Here is a 23,738-nt window from a genome sequence, read left to right as displayed (position 1 = left end):
GTACTAAAAATTGAAAAAACTAGTACGTTTGGGGTTGGCACATATAAAAAATTATATGTGTAAATTATGGATTTTAAAAATGTTTTAACCAATTAAATATGAGTGGAGCATTTACAATTGAAATAAATTACAACAAGAAATTTTTACATCAAGCGGAAGTCAAAAGAGTTTCATATTTTTACCATAAAGTACTTATAGGAATATTATAAATAATTTTTTTGGATACATTAAGGACCTGTTTCACAATGTGTGGATAAAGTGCCAAATAGCTATGCAACACATAAATTATTCGAAAGATAAAAGTTCCAAATAAGATACTTCGAATTTCATGACGTATAGCGCTATCTGACAGTCGTGAAACGCAAAAGTACTATTTATCATACCAATAAGTAACAAATAGCTTAATTGGAACTTATCCGGACATTGTGAAACAGGCCCTAATTGATCAAAATTATACAAGTATAATAATAGTGCTATCTTAAACCGGAAAAATCACACTGAAATAAATTAAGCTCTAATAAAAAACTTGAGAGGAGTCAAGGGATACCCGGATGGAACGAAGTTAGGCTTCGTTCACACGACATTATCCTGCACGTTTTATTTGTATTCGTTTTTTTAACGTACAATCACCCCCGGGTGATTATAAAAAAAGAATACCCGTATTCACACGGTAGATTTTCCTTCGTATAAAAAACGAATAGCCGCAGTATTCACACAGTTGTGATTGTGAATAGATGTCAGTGATGGATCCACGCTTGGTTGTTCTTTTATATTGGTACAATCGAAGGTGCAAACGGTTTCGCCGCCGACAGAGCAGAAGGTTTTGGGTACATCCTATAAATGAAGAAAGAGGGCGTACTAAACTAAACTAAAAAAATAAAAAAGCGTTTGGTTATAACTACTACGCATCGTCAAAATAATGTGAATTATCAGTTTACATTGTCTTACCTTTAATTAAACAAATAGTTTTCTATTGCGTTGATAATTAACATAATTTACGAGACATTTAAGCACAAGGAAGTTAAAAGAATTCATGTTTTATCACAATATTATCTATGAATGCGGTGCGGTGTATGCGTGCTATTCGCAGTTTATTACTAATAAGTACTTTACTTGAATATAAAAGAGAAAACTTATACATATTGCATATTGAAATTACACGCAATGAATAAAATAATATTTGTGTTAATCTGTTTGACGATTTGTGGCGTAGTGCTGAGTGAAGATGAAGATATAGAGGGCTATGAGCTTTCCGAAATGCCTTGCACTATCCTAAACGTTGCTAATTTACTAGATTGTTTGACAAATTACGTAGAAGAGTATGACTTACACAAGTATTGCTTCACCATTTTTCGAGCCGATATGGCTCACTGTAGACTTGCGTAATTCGTTAGTATTTGATAATTTATAAATATAAAAATTTTTTACTTGACTCTCGAATGCCATATCCAATATATTTTTGATATACGAAAGTCAGTTCTAAGTCTTGACCTAAGTGGTACACAAAAAAAAATCAGTGGCACTACAACCTCTTTAGGTCTTGGCCTCAGATTTATGAATCTGTTTCATGATCATTTTTTAAATCTATTAGGCAAGTAGGTGATCAGCCTCCAGTGCCTGACACACGTCGTCGACTTTTTGGGTCTAAGACATGTCGGTTTCCTTACGATGTTTTCCTTCACCGTTCGAGTAAATGTTAAATGCGCATATAGAAATAAAAGAAAGTGGTACACAATTTATATATACATATATTGAATTTTAATAATTTTTAATTTCAGATTAACGATATTGGAAGACTTTTACGAACATTAAATACATTTTATTACAAACATACTATCCATATGGAGAGTTTTGCAGAGCAGCTGTTTCATCATCGGACGTCAAGGCAGAATACAAAATACCATCCAGATCACCTCGACGTCCGTTGTTCCACAACTGAGCGTTTCTTAATAAGCTATACTACGGTATTTTCGAACCAATTCGACTTAAGACAATTAGGGCCTGTTTCACAATGTATGGATAAAGTGCCAAATAGCTATGCAACACATAAATTATTCGAAAGATAAAAGTTCCGAATAAGATACTTGGCATTTCATGACGTATAGCGCTATCCGACAGTCGTGAAACGCAAAAATACTGTTTATCCTACAAATAAGTAACAAATAGCTTATTTGGAACTTATCCGGACATTGTGAAACAGGCCCTTAGACACTTTCAACAAAAGAGCGTCCAAATTTACTAGCGAGCCTTCTGGAAACATGAGTGTCCATGAGGCGGTATCATTTTAGGTGAGCCTCCTGTTTGCCTCCAATATAAAAAGAAAAAAATACCTTATTTATTACATTCCAAAGCACTTTATACGCATTATTTATCATTTTGTTATCCATTGTTATTAAAAACAACTAAAATGTATGTATAAAGAAAAGACTTTTTAGCAGGTTGAAGCTATGTATTATTAAACTTATGATTATTTAACATAATTTTATTTTTTAAAATATTTTTTTTTAATTTATCCGAAGTTTCGCGTGCTTTACAGCGTGTGTGGTTACGGTGACTGAAGACAGAAGGTGTTGAATTTCAAAAAGTATCACAGCTGTTGAAAAAATTACATTATCTGTATTAATTTCCCCGGAGTTGATATCGACTAAAAGATGAAGGGTTTTTACAGAAAATGCTCACGGTTTCCATGTAAAATATATATATGTTAAATAATTATAAGTTTAATCAATCCGGTAAAAAAGTGTTTTCTTAAAATGTGTAAAAGCTATGTTAATAAAACACAAAACTATAAAATATATGTACCTCACGGCTTCGACTGATTTGTTAGTGTTTTAATAGTCAAAGACAAAATTTTTATAGGTAAATGTACACTTATGAACGTCAATAAAGAACTACATATTAAATATGTTTCATTTTGCATTGACTGCCAGTTGTCAAGGGCGTAGAACGGAAGAGAAGAACTGGCAATAAATATTCCGCCACTCTTCTCGCCGAGTTTTCTTTTACACAATGTTTGTAAGGGGCTGCAAAAGGTATAATACTCATTGTACAGCCACGGGGAGAAAGGTTCCGGTTAAAATTGGTACAAATTGGTACAAATAATGTACTATGAACTGTATATTGCAAGTGATAACTTCATAGTGGTCGTAATTGAGAAATATTTTTTTTTAATATTGTCATATCACTTCTTGCTTACCTTATCTATTTTTTTAAATAAATAAAACGTGTAAGAGTATTCAGTTGCCTTTCAATTCGACTAAAATAACAATGAGTAAACAGCGTACAACCTACATTAATATCTGTTTCGTTACATCGTTTGGTTTCTTGTAACGGTACCAAATATTGGTAAATAATATAAAGATTTTAATTTCCTAGAAAGAAATACAATATAAACAATCAAATTTGGGAATTGCATTGCATTTTTGACATCAGCCTTCGCTAAAGTGTGCTCAAGAGGAAATGTTGACAGCGGAACTGACTGCCACAGGGATCAAACTTTTTAAATTTATTTAAATTTTCTTATTATTAATTTTTTAATTGTAAATACTGTATTGTTATATGTATTAGGATTTATTAAACAAGATTGATACTATCTAAGCTTCGTTTTTTTGTAAGGAATTATTTCACTTTCAGTTCTTTATTAAAATGCTGTAGATTTTATAAGTATAATTAAGGTTCTAATAATATACGACAAAAAGCCTGACAAAAGCAAGAATACTGTCACATGCTGGAATGATATAACTGTTGAATTTTGAACACGCCTGGGGTAACTCAGGGCACTGTTAAACCAGAGTGGCAATTATCAACAGTATTGTTTCATGTTGTAAAGGATATTGTTTTTAGTAGTACCTGTTTTAGTCTTCTGTCTAAGCATGCAGTTTTAGAACCTATAAGGGCGCAATGAAGTTCTTGCATTGCTTAAAATAGGTATGATAACTGCCAAACCCCTGTAAAAACTCAAAGATTAAGAAATCAAAAATAAAATGACGCAAATTTTTTCAGTAATATATTATAAATATAGTGTAGTAGGGTACAGTCTGGATCTAGCACATTACCGATCAAACAGGTAGAATCAGACTGAACTGATCTTATACCATAGACCTTTTTGAAAATATGGAACGGAGTCGCCTGAAAGCGGGCTAACAAACCGTGGATACGGAGAGTATAGCCTATACACAGACCAGCTCTTTGGTATACAAATGTTACTTCCGGTGTACCACAGGGCTCTCATCTAGGTCCAATATTTTAAAATATATTTATAAATGATACTATACTAACCTGTTTTAAGGAAACATAATTGTTGAAGAAGAAAGAGTAATTCGTGACTTAGAGTTAATTTTTGACAGTAAACTAACGTTTACAGAACACCTGAACTAAGATAGCTTCTAAGATTCTTGTATTTGACCTGAAAAACACTTAAGGATTCTAAAACATCAAAACAAAACTTATATTAAGAAAGCTCTCGTGTGGATAACACAAGAATACGGCACAGTTGTATCGAGGCGGCATTTGGCGACGCAAAAACGATTTCTGTGGCATCTACTTTTCTCCAATATCATCTCGAAAAAAGTGGCAGAGTGTTCATTGCCAGTTCTTCTCTTCTGTTCTATGCCCTTGATTAGAGTACTGGCAGTGAATGTAAAATTAGAAGCATTTAATGTATATTTATTTTTTTGACGTTCATAAGTATACATTGTGTATAACACAATGTACTTGTATAAATGTTTATTTCTTTTGACTTTAGTACACCAACAATATTAAAATCTTATATATAACACTAATACAGGCATCACAGTAACAGTGGTATTTAACTTTTGTCGACTTTCAAGAAGCCTTTGATATACTACACAATACTAGACATTCCTAATGTGTCAGTTTTTGAGTTTAAGGGCCTGTTTCACAATGTCCGGATAAGTTCCAAATAAGCTAATTATTACTTATTGTTATGATAAATAGTATTTTTGCGTTTCACGACTGTCAGATAGCGCTATACGTCATGAAATTCGAAGTATCTTATTTGGAACTTTTATCTTTCGAATAATTTATGTGTTGCATAGCTATTTGGCACTTTATCCATACATTGTGAAACAGGCCCTAAATATACCTAAATCTGTTGAGTCAAATAGCGTTAGCATGGCTATGTGATTTATAACTGTTGCCACCATAGCTAGGTGGCAACAGTTATAAATCACATAACAAATGTTTAATATATAATAAATGAAATACTTTCTTCGGAATGAACATAGTTGTTAAATACCATATTTAACTTGCACGTTTAAAATATGTACGGTACGGTATAAAAGACAAAGCTGTCACAAACACATCACAGAACCATACAATATGAAGTTAATTCTATTTTTCTTTATCGTAACAATTTCCGCTGTTCTTAGCGAGGAAGTTTTAAAGGGCCCTAATTATGTTTGTTTAATAAAATCTATTGTTAAATTCGCAAAATGTTTGAAAAAAAATCACGGTTTCCTATTAAATTCGAGCGAAAGTATGGAATTCGGATCGAGTCCGGTGGCAGAATGTTTAAAACATTGGGTAGAAGACGTGCTGGCTTGTATTTAAATCGGTATGTATAACGTTAAAAAAAACTATGTAACGTTTTTCGGTATTCACATAATCTTTAACTAACTAACTAACTTTTGTTTATATGAATTTTGTTTTTGTTTTTTTGTTTCTAAACTTACCCTTAGGTACTTTTTACTAGGGTTGCCTGGAAGATATGTCCTTTCACTATACTTTTGTAAAATTTCAGCAAATGTCTTGATTTTATATTAAGTACCTATTCCTAACTAAAGTAGGTACAAATTACTTGCCAGATCTAGCTTATTGTAAATGTAATTTTATTTACATCAGCCTAAGTTAATATTTAATATTGTCCTTTACAGATTTACATGGTGTTCAAATAATATCCTGCACTTGGAACATTGAAAATAAATATCTAAATAAGCAAGCTTATTTTTCATTCATCACCTATCTTTTAATTATAAATAGGTTATTTAATGGTATTGGAAAACTTGATAAAAATTAAAATAAAAAATAAATAAAATGTAGTAGAGGCATAATTATCCTGGTATATAATTAGTAAGAAAATATTTATGGAGGAAAAGGGAGACTTCTTTAATAAAATCCCAGAGGATCTTGTATCTCTGACTTTTAATCAATTTAAGAAGTGTATTAAGAAAACGCTTGTGTAAAAAAGCTTTTTATAAAGTTAGCGATTATCTAGATGATAAAAGGGCCTGGGACTAGTGCTGGGCAAGCTACTTCTTATTAACTTGCCATATTTGTTTTATAAATATTGTTGTTTGATGATTTGCTTTTTTAAAAGATTACCGAGTGTTTATTACGCCGGCTTTTTCTCTCGGCCTGCACCCGAACCTGCAACCTACAGGTTCAAATTTAATGACATGGAATAAGTACCTGTATTCCATAATAAATATATTTTATTTTATTTATTTTAACCATTTATGGCTAAACAATTGTGACAAAAAATATCCAAACAGCTCTTCTTATGCAAATCTGTGAACAGGCTAAAGTTATTTTAAGTGTAAAATTTTCCAGTTTCCGCTGTTTATATATTATATTGTTTGTCTTTAATCATTTGTAACGCCTGTTTACTATATATTTATGTATGTAAGTCTCTTCTTCTCGTAACATATTAAAAAAATAAATTTCATTTAAATTTTTATTACATTTAAACATATAAGTGACATTTTGTCATTGTATTGTACCTCTGACAATGAAACTACTTTGTATTATAGTTAACAATCCTTTTGTTTTTTTAAAATATATATACTATAATTGTATCATTATCATAAATATCTAAATGAGCAAACTTTATTTTTTATTTATCACCTATCTTTGAATTATGAATTAATTATTCAGTAATGCTATTAGACACAATTTACTAATGTTATATAGCCATATTAATAGTGGTATATAATGGTATATGATAAGACGAGATAATAGAAAAAATTGTCTGTACGGCTTGTCTATTGCATAAGGTAGCATTGACACGGCAGTACCATTAGTCTTGTAATTAGTAACTTCTAGGATGGCTTGGTGCTCCAATTAGAAGAATATGTTTCAAAGAATTAATGGACGAAATTCCTAAGGAATTACGAACTTTTTAATAATACTCAAAGCCCTTTATATGTAAAGAGAAAGCTGGATTTCGTAACTAATAATATTTTTTCCTCGCTACACATCGTCACATTCGGTAGAACTAGTGAGAACAACAGTGTGGACCCAGTCTTGCTTAGGATTCTCTTCTATAGCAACTTCGTACGCTTTCACGGCATCTTCTGGGCTCGTAAAGCGAATACTTCGAATTTTATCTTATTTATTTTATATATTTTTTTGGGATATATGAATGTCGCAGAGTGCCAGCAACGGCGGATCCATCCCCCTGAGATGGTTTCAGGACTTAGGTAGACCACTAATTGAACATAATGATTCTATTTCAATATTTTGTTACCATCCAGATTTTATATAACTACTTATCTTCAATATTTAATTAATTTAATATAATATAATAAATCTGTATGAAAGGAAAGATCCACTGAGCTGATTGTCTTTTGGTTTTGGGTTCGTAGCAATAATCGAGCTTTCATCACGTATGACGTTGTGAAATAAAGCATTTGAGTCACCGCCTTGAACATATCAAATATTTGGCGACACCAGTCCATGCGAAGGTGTTTCTGGTCGTCGGTTAAAGTATGAGGAATCTGGTACACAGCTTACTGACGCCTAAACGTCCGTGCAATTTTTTTTTTGAAGTTGACTTATACCAATGCTTAGGCCTGCCCGTATCTGCTGATAGGTCACTCTCTTATCTTCCTCTATCATGTTTAGCACAGCACTGATGTTATCTTTAGTAGTCGTTAGGACTTTCCTTTAACAACGACTACTAAAGAGAGACTACTGATTGAGATTGCTAAGTCCCCGATATGACTCGTTAAACCAACTGTTAATAGTGACACGAGATGGGGCTTCATCATCAATGCTACTCGCAGCCCGCAACGAAAGTCATAATAAATCATTGACCTAAAATTTTCTCGCGTTAGGTTCATTTTCAAGTGTAAAAAGAGTGTTAGATTTGCCGCCAATACACAAAACAATTGAATGCAATATACTACATTAAGTTACCAAAGAGTTCTAAATTTGAAATTTAAAAATAAGTTTTCATTAGCAATGTTTATAACTGGCCAATGCTAAACATATTCAGTGTTACCCACGTACACCGACAATATTAAACCTAACGTTTAATACTTATACAGGCATCCCATTAGAAAAGCTATTTAATTTTTATCGACTTCGATGAAACCTATGCTTTAAAATCAAAATCAAAATTCGTTTATTCAATTTAGATGCGTCTTAGGGCATGCTTAGGTATGAATGTCAAAAACGTTTACAAAATTCGCTAAAGAGCAAAACTACGCCAAGACTAGATATCCCTATTGTGTGAGATTGTTGAGTATTTAGAGTCTAAAAATGAAAATCTTATGTTCAAGTAAAATCACATAACAAATGTTTAATACATAATAAATGAAATACTTTCCTTGGAATGAACATAGTTTTGAAATACCATATTTAACTTGCATGTTTAAAATGTTTATGGTAGTATAAAAGACAAAGCTATCACAAACACTTCACAGAACCATACAAAATGAAGTTAATTCTATTTTTCTTTATCGTAACAATTACCGCTGTTCTTAGCGAGGAAGATTTTAAAAAACCTGACATCAAGTGTATAATAACAGCTATTGTTAAGTTCGCACAATGTCTGAAACCGAATAACGGATTTCTTTTACATTCGAGCCAAAGATTGGAATTCGATACGAGTCCACCTGCCGAATGTATCACAAAGTTGCTTGAAGAACTGACTGCTTGTGTGTAATTCGGTACGTATAATGTTCAAAAAAATATTAGGTATGTATCATCAGATTCCTATTATCACGAGAGTGTCCATATCACTTAACATCATTAAGACCGACTTGATATTGTGTAACAAAATGAACGTAATAATATTATCATTAAAGTGGTATAGACATATTTCCGGCACTTTGTTTGTATCTAGAAATGTTGGCGTATGACTGTACTTTATGCTATAAAATAAGATACTATGTAATTAATTAATTTAATTAATTATGTAATTAATTTGATTACATAATTGTTGTTAAATTAATTATGTAATCAAACAGTCGAGTAGCAGCGACCACACCATGCCGCACTTAAATCTGTTGGTTTCAGCGCATGGTTATTTGCATGTACCCTCATGTATTTTTTTATCACATGTATTGAATAAATAAAAAAAAAAAATCAGGTGAGTCTCGAACCCGTTTGCTCCCTGTTTAAAAAAAAAACACAGTAAGTGCTCTATTCTCTTATCTCTCTCGGATCCGAGTATTCGGCATCCGACGTGCTGTATATACCACTCGGATTTAAAAAAATGTTTTTTTTTGTTTTAATACTAATTTACATTAAAACATATTTTCAAATATTCATATTTACTTAATCAAAATTCGCCATTAAATGTTTTGGTTTCTGGCTATTATTTTGTATCGATTAAAAAGAGTGCCGGAGAGTTTATTGCCCGTTTTTCTCTTCCCTTCTACGCTCTTGATTTGAGAAATGGCAGATTAAAATTAGAGCATTTTATGAATATTTTTTTAGACATTTTTAAGTGTACATTATGTTACCTACATGAATAAATGATTTTTGAATTGAATTACATTATCCATTGTTTAAGCATTTAATGTGTTAAAGTTTTTTTAACTCGACGATATTCTATTAGAAGTCTTCCATATAAACACCACTGAACCTGCCGGATCGTAGGATTTTTTTTTATAGAACAGGGAGCAAACGGGCAGGAGGCTCACCTGATGTTAAGTGATACCGCCGAAAATATATACTTAAAATATATATTTTATATTAATATGTAATTCATGTATTTTCTTATTCGTTTGTTTAGTCTTAATTGTAATTCATGAAACTTAAGAGTTGGTTTTAGTTTTTCGTTTATTATTTTTTATTCTATATTAATTTTGGTAATTGTATATTTTTCCGCTTTACCCTTACTTTTGATTGTTTTTCTTTACTGTTGTCTGGAAGAGTTCGCTTAACGATTAGGCCTGCTGCACACCGTTACTTGTTTTTATTTAAAGTATAAATATAAAAATAAATAAATAAATAATATTTAAAATTTTCCTTTACAGATTTGTTATTTGTTTGTAGATGATGGCGTTCGCAATATATTCTGGAGTTTCAACATTGAAAATAAATATCTAATTGAGCAAGCTTTATTTTTTATTTATCACATATCTTTTAATTATTAATAAGAAATTTAATACTAGACCAATACACTCACTTCATTTATTTTTTTTAATATAAAACAAATAAAATGTAATAGAGCCATATTAATCCTGGTAAGGAAAGAGGAAAAATATCATTATGACAAAATAATTTAGTCTAAAAAATGTCTAAGTCTAAGTATGGTCTATCGACTTCGCACAGCGCATTAAAAAAAAATTACCAACACAGCTCTATTTATGCTTACTGTAACAAATATAATTGTGATTAGCCAGAAATTATTTGGAGTGTAAATAATGGTTATTTCAGATTTGCTGCTTATATCTATTGTTTATCATTAATCATTTGTAATGCCTGTTTATTATATTATAAGTCTCTTCAATACAGCAAATCGTTACATGTTACGCATATAATTTTCGTAAAAATATGAAACAAAACATTTAAAAGTCGATAAAGGTTGCACACGGAACAAAGCCTGGCAATATGAGTGTACCTGGAGTCTTTGTTAATAAGAAAATCAAGTACAAAACATTATTTACGGAAAAGCGCCGGTTTTAGCAATATTGTTTTTTGTATAATGATTTTCAAAATGATTATTTATCACTGCCTTCGATGACGTAAACATGAACTTAACAATTTATTAGACCTTCAGAATGTCTAAATTAATACCCTGCTGCGAGTATACCTTTGAGTCTTTGATTTCGTTTTTCTGATATAGTTTATGATATACGAAATATGGAATAATACTTATCTTTATTTTTACGGGAGCTTAGACTTATATTTTTCCGTTTATGGTAGTGATCACATTTATTTTACAGATTTCTGTACCACGAAATATTTTCTATCTCGATCACAAAAAAAATCATCCAATGCAGCGTCCTCTGTTATCAGGTAGACACACATTTTTAACAGAAGATGACTATTTGGAGTTGGAATGAAACATTACATTCATCTACTCGACAATAGATGTCACCACCTATATGCTTCGGCGTTTTAAATATTGACATCGTTTTACACAATGACAACAATATAACTGATTACATTTCATATAAAATTATATTAAAACAAACTCTTTAAATACATGCAACAAACTTCTCAGTAAATGAAAATACATTACATAATGATGTAATGTTCTGGACACTTTCTTATGTTGTATAAATATCCTTACTAGTAAATTAGTTTAGACTTAAGTTACTTATTAGTCTTAAGTTAGTCTAGACAAGTTATAAAAAAATATAAAACCGTATCCTATATACGTGATGTGTGGTGGTTTGTTTGTAACATAGTGTTCAGTTAATATTTTTTTTAATAATAAACGAATGAAAACGTAGTGACACACTAGGTACATAGTTTTCTGTATTTTAAAGTTGTGCATTTTAAGTATTATTTTTTTACATTACTGTAATAATTATAATACTGCAATTATGTAATTATAAACAAATACATATATAAAGAACCACATATTTCAAAATTATAAAAAAATATTTCGAATTTTTTTATTCGATCAGATATTTTAAGATTATGTTACTTGATTACTATAAAATATATTTTAATATTCAAGATATTTGAATATTAAAATATATTTTATAAGAAATAATTATCAGAAGAACATTACATTTATATGAACGAGTATAATCATCATATTACCATTATTAAATTCCATTAAGACGTTGATTTGACGTGTTATCTTCATTTTTATTAAAAACAGATATTTATTACAATTAATAACACCTAATTTATCAATTTGATAATGTTTATCTCGACTATATATGATTCAAGATAGGGCGCGCTGATTGGTCAATCTCGAAAAAGGGCGTGGCCACAGCTTCCAATGGTACATTGCTAAGAAGGGGACCAGATTTAGTTTTTTATCAAGCTTACTGTTTGGTGATAAGGGCGTCACTTGTGTGACATTTATATTTCGTATTACATAATTTATATTGTCTAATTTATGATAATATGTGTAGATTTAATTAGTTTAAATTTAAATATTATTTGCAGTTATCAAGAAAAGGCCCAACAGACTCCAATAAAATTAATACACTAGCAAATCTTCTGGTAATGAGTGATCGTCACAGACTGCGTTATCATCAGATCATCATCATCCATCAGATGAGCTTTCCATATGACCGTACCAACTCCTTCCACTCGTATTCGAAGAGCGGTTCGAATCGTCGACGACCAATCTCTCTCCGAGCAGCTTGATCCTTTGGCGTTGCGTAGAGATGTGGGGTTACTCTGCATCTTCTACCGCTTTTACCATGTAGAGTGTTCAGAGGAGTTGTTCGGATTAATAGCGCGTAGTTTGTTAAACTGCTATTCTTCTTTCGTAATGTAAAGCAATAAAACATTTCTGTATTTGCAGAAAAAAAAATGTATTAATATTATTACCATAATGAAATCCTAAAATAAGTTACAACAATATAGACTGTAGGCGAAACGAAATTAGTCGGGGCAGCTAGTAATAAATAAAAAATATATATGAAATGTGAATAGACATAGAGGACTAATTAACAATCAGAGAAACCGGATCAAAACAATGTTAAAATGTAGACAAAGTAACGCTCGCGGACAGGTGCGTCCTAAGTGAAAGTTCAGCAGATGCCTGTGTTACTGTTGCCTACGTCTTTCACTCGAGTATAAACTTGTATTTTTTTTTAATAGAACAGGGGGCAAACGGGCAGGAGGCTCATCTGATGTTAAGTGATACCGCCGCCCATGGACACTCTCAATGCCAGAGGGCTCGCGAGTGCGTTGCCGGCCTTTTAAGAATTGGTACGCTCTTTTCTTGAAGGACCCTAAGTCGAATTAGTTATGAATTAGCTATGGGTTTTTGATCTTGGTTTCTTCTATATGATAACTGGAGCACCAGTTCCTGTGCACTCCCCTACTAAACTCTTGTAAAATTCAGTGTTACCTGTATTATTATGATGTGGTTATATTTTTTATGTAATAGAGGTAAACAGACAGGAGGCCCACCAGATGTTATGTTATACCACCGCCCATTCACACTCTCAATGCCAGAGGGGGAGATTTGGTGAATTTTCATGAAGGACCCTAAATAGACCCCCTAGTTCTGAAATATTGGCAGATGATTCCTAGTAATGGTGGTGCGCGGCAAAAACTGCCATAGAAAACGCTCAGTTGTGGAACGACTATACTTGCATTTTACCCTTAGTAATTATTTTCTTATTGCTTTTTTCTAGGGTTCGATAGGTGTCAGTGAAGGAGAGTTAGTGTGCTCTACTCAGACAGCAGGGCAAGCCTCCGGGAGATGTTATAAGTACGTTTCAGGCACATACAGTCAAATGCTGGAAACTGGTAGATTCCCGATTGTTCTCTCCGTAGTTTAAGTGATTATAGTATTGTCTTTTATTTACATAACTTTTACACATTTAAAGAAAAACACTTTTTTAACGGATTATAGATATGTATTATTATATTTAAACTTATAATTATTTGTACATAATTTTAAATTTAAACCGACGTTTCGCGTGCTTTACAGCGTGCGTGGTCACGGTGACTGAAGACAAAGGTGTTAAATGTCAAAAAGTATTACAGCTGCAGAACATGTTGTGTTATCTGTATTTATTTCCCCGGAGTTGGTATCGACTAAAAGATGTAGGGTTTTTGCAGAAATTGCTCACGGTGTCCTCCATTTTCGCGGGTTGTTTATTTTGAGATTTTAATTTGGATATTATTGGATCCCAGGTGTTTGATAATTTTAGGCCGTCCTCTCTATTGAAATTGGCGTGTTTTTTGATTTCAATGGCTTCGCGTACCAATCTTGGGAAGAATCTTTTTTCTTTCGCAAGTACTTTCGGTTGGTCAAAGCGTATGTAGTGATTAGGCCTATCTAGTGTGTGTTCACAGACTGCTGATTTTGTGTGTCGTCTATGTCTTATGTCCGCGATGTGTTCCTTGAGTCTGCTGGACATATTGCGTTTAGTTTGCCCTATGTAAGACAGGCCACAGTCGCAATCCAGTTTGTATATACCTGCATCTTGCAATGGGGTGTTACTTTTGATTGGTCTTAGGAATTGCTGAATCTTCTTGTGCGGCTTGAAAATTGTATTAATGGAAGCTCGTTTTAGGACCCGGCTAATTCTATCTGTAACTCCCTTCACATATGGCAGGTAAGCTGGCTGGCGAGGAACTGTTTGTGTCTTGTTTTTGTTTCTGTGATGCAGCCGGGGGATGCGCAACTTGTTTCGGTGTAGCACCTGTTTGACATGCTGTAGTTCCTCCTTGAGGTGGGCCGCATCACAAAGACGTTGGGCTCTCTGAAACAAACATTTACCGACAGAGAGCAGTTGTGACGGGTGGTGGTGGGATTCACCATTGAGGTACCTATCTGTGTGGGTTGCCTTTCTGTGTATTGTGTGACCTAGTGTGCCATCTGCTTTGCGTATAATTAAAATGTCCAAAAAGGGCAGACAGTTGTTGTTTTCTTTTTCAACAGTAAATTTAATGTTCTTGTGTATTGAATTTAAATGCGCTAGAAATGTAGATATTTTGTCATTGGGGAGTACTACAAATGTGTCATCGACATATCTCTTGTACAGTCTAGGTTTAACCGGGGCATTGGCCAAAGCTCTCTCCTCAAAGTCCTCCATGAAGATGTCAGCGACTATAGGTGAAACCGGAGAACCCATGGCTACTCCATCAACCTGCACATAGAACTCATCTTTCCACATTAAGTACCCTGATGTGAGACAGTGTTTTACAATATCTACATAATCTGGTGACATGTTCTGTTCCTTAAGTCTTTTTGAAATTATATCTAGGCAGTCATTTAGTGGTAAGTTTGTAAATAGTGACTCAACGTCAAAACTCACCATAGTTTCGTTGTGGAGTAATTTGAGATCTCTACATGTTTCCACAAAATGGTAAGAGTCCTTGACATAAGCACTAGTGTGCCCCCTGAGAGGGGATAATATTGATGCTAAGTGTTTGGCTAATTTGTATGTGGGTGAGTCGATATGACTGACTATTGGTCTTAAAGGATACAAATAATTATAAGTTTAAATATAATAATACATATCTATAATCCGTTAAAAAAGTGTTTTTCTTTAAAGTTTAAGTGATTCCTACGTGCCCATTGCACCCTATAAGTCGATTGAAAAATATTTGAAAGTCATTATATAGGAAAGACTCTTTTAATTTCTTTAGGTTCCGGTAAATTAAGTGACATACAAAAAGTACGATTGAGACACTTTTTATTGTTTAGCCCGTGCCGTACTTTCCTGTACAGTCGCGAACCAAATCTGATTTGAATTAAATAAAAAAAATAAAACTCAGTGGCGCTACAACCTCTTTTAAGTCTTGGCCTCAGATTTCTGAATCTGTTTTATAATCATATTTAAATCTAATAGGCAAGTAGGTGATCAGTCTCCAGTGGCTGACACACGTCGTCGACTTTTTGGGTCTAAGACATGTCGGTTTCCCCACGATGTTTTCCTTCAGCGTTCGAGCAAATGTTAAATGCGCACATTGATAAAAAGTCCATTGGTGCACAGCCGGGAAAAGAACCTACGACCTCAGGTATGAGAGTCGCACGCTGAAGCCACTAGGCCAACACTGCACTGCAATTTGAATTAAATATTGTATTTAAAAGTTTTCATTCATACCGTAGAATATTTAGGAACTTATAAAACTAAATATAAAAGTTTTTAGAGTGGGATGTACCGGTTGGCATGGCTCAATCGGCTTTCTGATTGCCTGGTGTGAGTCAAATCCCATATCCACGTAGACTTCCAGTTGCGGGGATGTGCAAATAGCATTTCCTCCTCGAATATTAAAAAGGCTTTAATTCAAAGCGAGTGCTACCATCAGTAAATATTAATATATGTCTTTGAAACCACCAAAGAAATGGCGAACCACCAAGCAAATTGGTAAAGTTTGTGTTACAAATTTCGTCGGATATCCCTTCGTAATGAGCCAATAAAAAGATTACAACATATTTTAGTAGTTTATTTCGTAAAGTAATATAAAGTTCTGTGAAACCTTTAAATTCCAAAATTACAATACAAGATTTATTAAATTTATCTGTAATGTAAGCACTTCTTTATAAAACAATAAAGTAGTAGATTAAAAATGAAATCCAAAAGCATCGTTGTGAGTAAGTGTACTGTAATGCTCCATTATCATCTGGTTTCGGTGGTTCCGCCTTTTCTCTCGGTTTTTATCAATTTCTTCAAAACTCAATCACCTGTGTCTAAAATATATCCTGTATTTGTTATCACTCCGCTGGCTTTGCGACCCAAAAGATTCTTGGCGTCCGAAATGAGAACCTAACCTAGTATTTTGTATTAACAGTGTACATTCGCGGAAGATTGGTGGACTCATCCGTCTTCTTCAATACAAAGAGGTCTCTAGTAATTTGGTGCTGAGATATTTTGGGCTACTCGCTTTGAGGAAGGAACCTTCTTAAGGTCTCATATCAATATCAGATGTGTATATCTGTATCTGTAAAGTATCCGATTGTCCTTATGTGTGATGTTTGAGAGCTAGATAGAATAAAATAAATGAATTGCTGGCTTTAAGCTGTGGCAGGTCCTCAAGTAGAATACCTCACTCCTTGTCGACCCTGACAAAAAGAGCCCAAAAAATACCCAAAAGAAGAGTCAGTGACGCAACATTATAGACATAATTAATACAATTTAAATAGTTGCTACACTTATAACAGGCAATTTTATGTTTGTATTGCAACTTTGAATTAAATATGATTTTCGTCAGTAGATCCTTCCACATAGGAGGTGGGATTAAAAATAAGTTAAATATAATATTAGAATTGTGTATAATTTTCGTATTTTTTTTGGTCCTGGCTAATTAAGCCAGCCTAGCTCCTTCCAGAAGTTCAGAAGTTTCTTCACTTCGCAGGCTTCAAGAGAACTCACTGCTCCGAGGATCTCTTTTCCAGGACTACGTGGGTGTTTTATTCCTCTGCGCTGAAACAGCTTTTGCATATAGAACTGTCTGTCACGCCTACGACAAAAAGATGTTTATTAAGGAGACAATGGCCCGTAATTCGCACGTCACATTCGTTATTAATTTATTTTATTACACAATGAAGTTATGTAAGAATCGATGAAGCGAAAAGATATTCGCACGAGATCAGGTAATTATTAAGATTACACGGTCAATGTATGAGTCATTTGGAGTACAAGTTGTAAGAACTAGCGACGGTAAAGATGACATATATTTTATTGTTCAAATAATTATAAGTAATCATAACAATCAAATATGCAGTATTTAAAAAACTTCAACAACAACAAAATTCCTTAACCTATATATTATAGTTATATATTTTTTTTTTTTATAGAACGGGGGCAAACGGGCAGGAGGCTCACCTGATGTTAAGTGATACCGCCGCCCATGGACACCCTCAATGCCAGAGGGCTCGCGAGTGCGTTGCCGGCCTTTTAAGAATTGGTACGCTCTTTTCTTGAAGGACCCTAAGTCGAATTGGTTCGGAAATACTTCAGTTGGCAGCTGGTTCCACAGAGTGGTGGTGCGCGGCAAAAACTGCCTGGAAAAACGCGCAGTTGTGGAACGGCGGACGTCGAGGTGATACGGGTGGAATTTCGTATTCTGCCTCGACGTCCGATGATGAAACTCAGCTGCAGGTATATTAAAAAAATTAAAAATAAATTAAGTTTGGTCCTTTAGCATTTTCTCGCTATATGGCGATATTAATTCGTTGAGGAAAACACTAGCGGTGGGTCACCGGTACTCTCTGCCAGGTGCCAACTTTAATCTTTAATTAGCGCCTGTGCATTTGAATCCCACGGTTCAAGAGTTTCTACTCCAAAGGGAACAAAATAGAAGTTAGTTTATAGTTTTTGACCTTAAAAAAATAAAAAAGAACAAATAATTTCCAAGCAAAGTTGATAGGATAATTCGACGACAGCTTAGCTTGAAATTTTATTAAAAGTATCTAAATGTCTTCATTTTAACATGTGATTTGGGAACAAAAATAAAATTAACATTAAAATCTATGCTTTTTACTTGACTTTAAAAGGCAAAGGTAAAATTATTATATCTGATACGTAATACACATAAAACACCATTCAGACTATTCGTAAATGAAGTGGTAAACAGAAAATCACTAACGCTATGCTCTTATGAATTGTACTGAATTAATTTAGAGAGTTGAATAGCACGTGCGATGAGATGCGCAGCTGACTTATACTGACCGATCAGCCGCTTCGCAATACTACAACCAGCACGTTTTGATACTAGGCATTAATTGATTATTAATTAATAGTTTAATACATCCCAGACATAGCTACCTAAAAATTGTATTACTGATTTCACTTAAACAATAATAATATAGAAGAAAAAATCTGTGCAAAAGTTAGCCATAATCACGTGATTACCCTCGCCTGAGAGAAAAAAAACTTATATTACTAGACCTACTTAAATAGGTACATAGATTTTATTTATTATTTTATTCTTTAATCTGATACAACTCAAATCTTATACAATCTTATTCATAATCCCAGACTACGCATGCAACCAGTCTGAATTACATTTTATGTTAGGTATGTATAACGAGAATTACTTATAATATAGAAACAAACGCAAATGGGACAGTGTTTGGGATTTACAAGACCAAGCATAATACGATCTTATAAGAAACTATTTAGAATTAATTCTACTAAACAATACAAGATATAAGTTTCCTATATCTAGGTAAAGGATAATTGTTTTAACTGCACAGTAATATCAGGAAAATTACAACACTACGTATAGCAAATAAGTAATTAAAAAATAGTACAGGATTATGCCCCTCTAGTAAGAGTTAACATTCCAATAAGAGAAAGTATCAAAACTGTTGGTGTCTGGGCACGCGCCGGCAGATGTTCGCAGCATCTGTCGCACTCACACGCCGCATCTCAACCTGCAGCAACAGCTGATTGCTACCTGTCGTTTTCCTTTTTTATACTTTATTGAATTCTGATTTCTAAAGCATACATTACATATTGGTCTGTTGTTTGCCGAGCAATAGTTACGTTCATAGTTTGATATTTTTTATAATATAGTTAAGAAAATGTTTACCTAAGAAATTGAAAAAAAAAATGGGAACCGACTTGCTAGGAACATTATGTTAACATCTTTTTTTATTTTCTCTTAAATACTTACATATTTACTATAAAATATGTTAAAAAGTTAATTAAATGAATTTCTGACGACATCTGACTGAAGACTATTAATTTCGATGCGATCAAGTTTTTCTAAGCTAATACTGAATGTTGATACACTTGAAGCGAAGGCGTGGAATGTTTGTTCAAAAGCTATGGTGTGAGTTTAGAGTGATGAGAATTAAACGTAAAAATATAAAACCGACATTTTCTGATTTATGTTTAAAAAGTATATTCTAAAAAGGATTTTTGAGGTTCACGGCAATATTCTTAAGTACATGACACATGTTTCATTCTCTTAAGTTATGTTCTGTTTCTGACAGATTCCGTAAGAATATTTTAATTCAATACTTTTTTATACCATGGTTTCCATGCCTCATGCTTGAGTATTACATTATAGGCTATTAACCAATTAATAATAAATTAATTAATTAATTAATTTAATTATTTAATAAATTAATAACTCATAAATTTGATAATTATTGGTACAAGAACAGGCTCTTCTTCTTCAAGTGCCTCTCCAATACTGGAGGTTGGCCGTCAGTTTCCTGAAACGCGTCTCGTCCTGCGCCAGATGCAGCAACTCTTCCGCATGAACAGGCTCACCTGAAGTCAAATAATATCTATGGAAAACTTCAGTGAGGCTGGTTCCACATAGTTATGGTGCGTGGTACTTTAATAAGGCGCAGTTGTGGAACAACGGACGTCGAGGTGATACGGGTGGAATTTCGTATTCCAACTCGACGTTCGATGATGAAATGATTTCTTACATGTTATAATTACTAACTAGAAAGCTGTCAATGTCACTTCTTGACCTTCTAACTTGACCAAAAACCAGGTGCAAGACATCTGCTTATATAATTGCCAATTTATATCGATATTAATTTACAAAATTTGGCTCAATTTTTATCCTCCTGAGACAAAAAAAACATTTATTTTATGGTTATTAATTATTTGAAATGATGCTAATAAACCAGTACATTTTTATTATATCTTCTGTCGATGTTGTGATTTCCCGCCAAATTACCGCGACAGTGTCAAATTTTTAAAGTAGGGCAGAGATTATAAATAAAAAGTTGTAACCTAGAAATAGTTATGTATGTCTATGAGTTTTTGGTTTTGATATACCTACTTAACATATTTTGTATAATCTTTAGTTAGTTACTCTGCAGTAAGTAAAATGATTTAATAACTGTGTAACTTTTTGTCTTTATTGTCAAATAAGAAATAAAATCATTTATTGTAATAAATACATAAAAAATGTTTATCTGTCATTTTAGTCTGATATTTTGATGCAAACATTAATCTATACTAATGATTCATAATCCCAGACTACGCATGCGTCATGTCTGAATGTTTTTATATTTTGGTATGATTCAGACATGTTTATATTACTCGTTGTCTGTGGTTTTGCTTGAAACTTACGATATATTCATACTCCTAGTCCATACACTAACTAAACACATAACGAAAGTAGTTAAACTACAATACGAAATGAAAAATCCAATTATTAAATTATTAAAAATAATCTGTATTTATATACAATTACATATTTGATTTGAAACCTTTTTTTGTACAATAGATAAAATAAATCAGTGGCGGTACAACCTTTTTAGGTCTGGGCCTCAGATTTCTGTCTGTATTGTCAATCTAATAAGCAAGTGGGTGATCAGCCTCCTGTGCCTGACACACGCCAACGATTTTTTGGGTCTAAGGCATGTTTTCATGACGATGCTTTCCTCCACCGTTAGAGCGAATGTTAAGTACATAGAAAGAAAGTCTATACGTGCACAGGGGGGAACGAACCTACGACCTCAAGGATGAGAGTCGCACGCTGAAGTCACTAGGCTTACACTGTTTTATTTACCATAGATAGGTTATATCTAGAGCAGCTTAATCTTCTCTAAAAATGCGTAAATAACTTTTACATAAAGAAGTCTTTATATAAAAGTTAAATAATAACATACATTTTTAAATACCACAAATAAAATAAAGCGATTGATACCATAAATATTATAAGATGCGAAAAGCAATCGTAGTGCGTTGACACCAACGCGTGCGCAGGTGCATGGACGCGTGCTGCAAGCACCTTGCGTCCACAGATTATCGAGATTAACGGATTGTTAACTGGCTATAAGAATCCAGTAAATAGTGAGTTATTAAAAAAAACTTAAAGGTTAGAGGATCTTTTATTACGATAAGAAAAAGAAATATGGTAATTGGTATAAGTTCAGGTAATGGGCAGTCATACGCTTCGAAGATTATTTAACTTTAAGTATGTGATTTAGAAAAAAAATTAAACGTCAAAGATGATACACAGGATTTGCGATGTCTCGTTTATTAATCTCATCTTCTTTATGTCCTATAACCCCTAGGTGGGGCAGAGGGCGTCCACAGCGAGCCTCCATCCCGTTCGGTCTTATTAATCTCATAGACTATTACAAATATGAAAGAATGTTTGATCTGAAATTGTCGGCATAAATTGTCTACGCCATTTGCATTTATTAACATATTTATACATATATTAAGCGGGAAAAGAGCGGATATACGGTTCTTATAAAACATATTTTATGGGCTATCGAAGAATACAATTTAATTTTTTATCGATTAAGTGTTACAATATTGGATTTGCTTTTGGGTAATAAAAGTTATCAAGTACAACAAACTGTCTTTATTTTGTCAAAGAGCAGAGAGATTATACTGTCAGTCATAGAAAGGCGCGAAATTTACCATAGAATATACAGGATAAATTATAGACAATTTATATTTCATCATTAAGAATAACATGACATAATAAATACATAAGGACTGTTTTTAAAGCGCTGTTAATGAAGCATAAATCTTTCACGCATGCGCAATGTAGTGGTTCGGGTAGACCTAGTTTCTATGGTTATTTTATTAATATTAACACATTAAATTTCTCGGATCCGAGTGCAGCGGGGTCATAGTGCCGCCCACTCGGCTCCGTGCGAGCGACCTGTTATTTTTTATTTTAAACCATTGCCATCCCTAACTCTCGGAGGATCAAAAAAATGTTATTATTATTATTATTCATGTTTGGTTTCCGGCAATTACTTTGTGTCCATTGTTTAAGCATTAAATTGCATCTGTTTTCAAATTATCATTACGTTTACGTCCAATGATGACGTAAGCTTTCTTTTCCTCTATCTCCAATAATAAATACTATATTATATATTAGTAGAACTACAAAATTATCACTGAACCTTCCTGGTTATATCGTAACTACGGTAATCTAACCGACAAAAAAAAATAACTTCCATAGAATGTTTAAGTAATAACTTTTAGCAATGCGTTTTGATATTATATATGCAGTCGGGCTTCGTATGTAAAAAATATAAGGAAAAATGTATTGAACAATAAAATAACATTGATTTGAACATACACAAAAAAGAAATCGTTGTCGTAGGCTCTATAGAAACTATTTCTCTGTTATAATGAGAACGGTAGCCTGCGAAGCTACTAATTTGTCGCTAACAAACCTACCAATTGGATACACTTCGCTGGACACATTAGTCTAGGATTTCTACAATACCCTATTTAGACTCTAGCTTTTTCTAGATAATTTGTTGTGAAATGTGAAACTTTATTGAGACGAACAAACTCCATTAGACTTTAAGGTCCTATCCGATCGTCAAACTTCAAAAAAGTACATTGTTTTTTCCATTTCTTATCATCGTTTCTTAATGTAAGGCAAATGTAAATAATGGTAGAGCTACAAGCTTCTTTGTAAGCTAGTCTAAAATATAGTATTGTATATTTGTTTGTCGAAAATAATTATTATAAAAATACGCAAAAGTTTTTTTTTACAGAACAGGGGGCAAACGGGCAGGAGGCTCATCTGATGTTAAGTGATATTTATTATTTTTCGTCCGTTCTAAACTCATATTTTGAAAACTTCTGTATGTATGATTAATTTTCATTTAAATTCCCTTAGCTACTGTCGTAATCTTTTTATATGAGGAATAAGCTTTAATAAACATTAGTTATAATTTGGTTTAACCTTCTACAAAGAATCACGTTTTTTTTAAATATCTAAAACTGTCAAAATATTTGTTGCCTACAAAAACGTTTCCTTAATCTAATATTAAAACAGCGATTTACATACAAATTTAACAAATCCCCGGAAAGGTATTTTCATACAAGCGATATCTATATGTAAAATTGTGACAGGATATATCCTCAATTAAAAATATAACTGGAACCATAACAACAGAGTAGATGTTTGATAAGAGAGGTCAGGATGTTTTGGAC

General features: G+C 32.9%; 2 long non-coding RNA genes across 2 annotated transcripts; both read left to right on the top strand.

Annotated features, from left to right (window-relative positions):
* Nucleotides 1–5,299: 5,299 nt before the first annotated feature.
* On the top strand, nucleotides 5,300–5,959 carry LOC123690062. Its single transcript, XR_006750887.1, has 2 exons — nucleotides 5,300–5,575; nucleotides 5,895–5,959. It is a non-coding gene; the product is annotated as an uncharacterized LOC123690062 (long non-coding RNA).
* Nucleotides 5,960–8,600: 2,641 nt separating this feature from the next.
* On the top strand, nucleotides 8,601–10,308 carry LOC123690058. The gene is made up of 2 exons (XR_006750884.1): nucleotides 8,601–8,912; nucleotides 10,227–10,308. It is a non-coding gene; the product is annotated as an uncharacterized LOC123690058 (long non-coding RNA).
* The last annotated feature ends 13,430 nt before the right edge of the window (nucleotides 10,309–23,738 follow it).

Source organism: Pieris rapae, chromosome 20 (assembly GCF_905147795.1).
Source record: "Pieris rapae chromosome 20, ilPieRapa1.1, whole genome shotgun sequence".
NCBI classification, from domain to species: Eukaryota; Metazoa; Arthropoda; class Insecta; order Lepidoptera; family Pieridae; genus Pieris; species Pieris rapae.
Note: the sequence above shows the minus strand (reverse complement) of the source record. Positions and strands in the feature narration are given on the sequence as shown.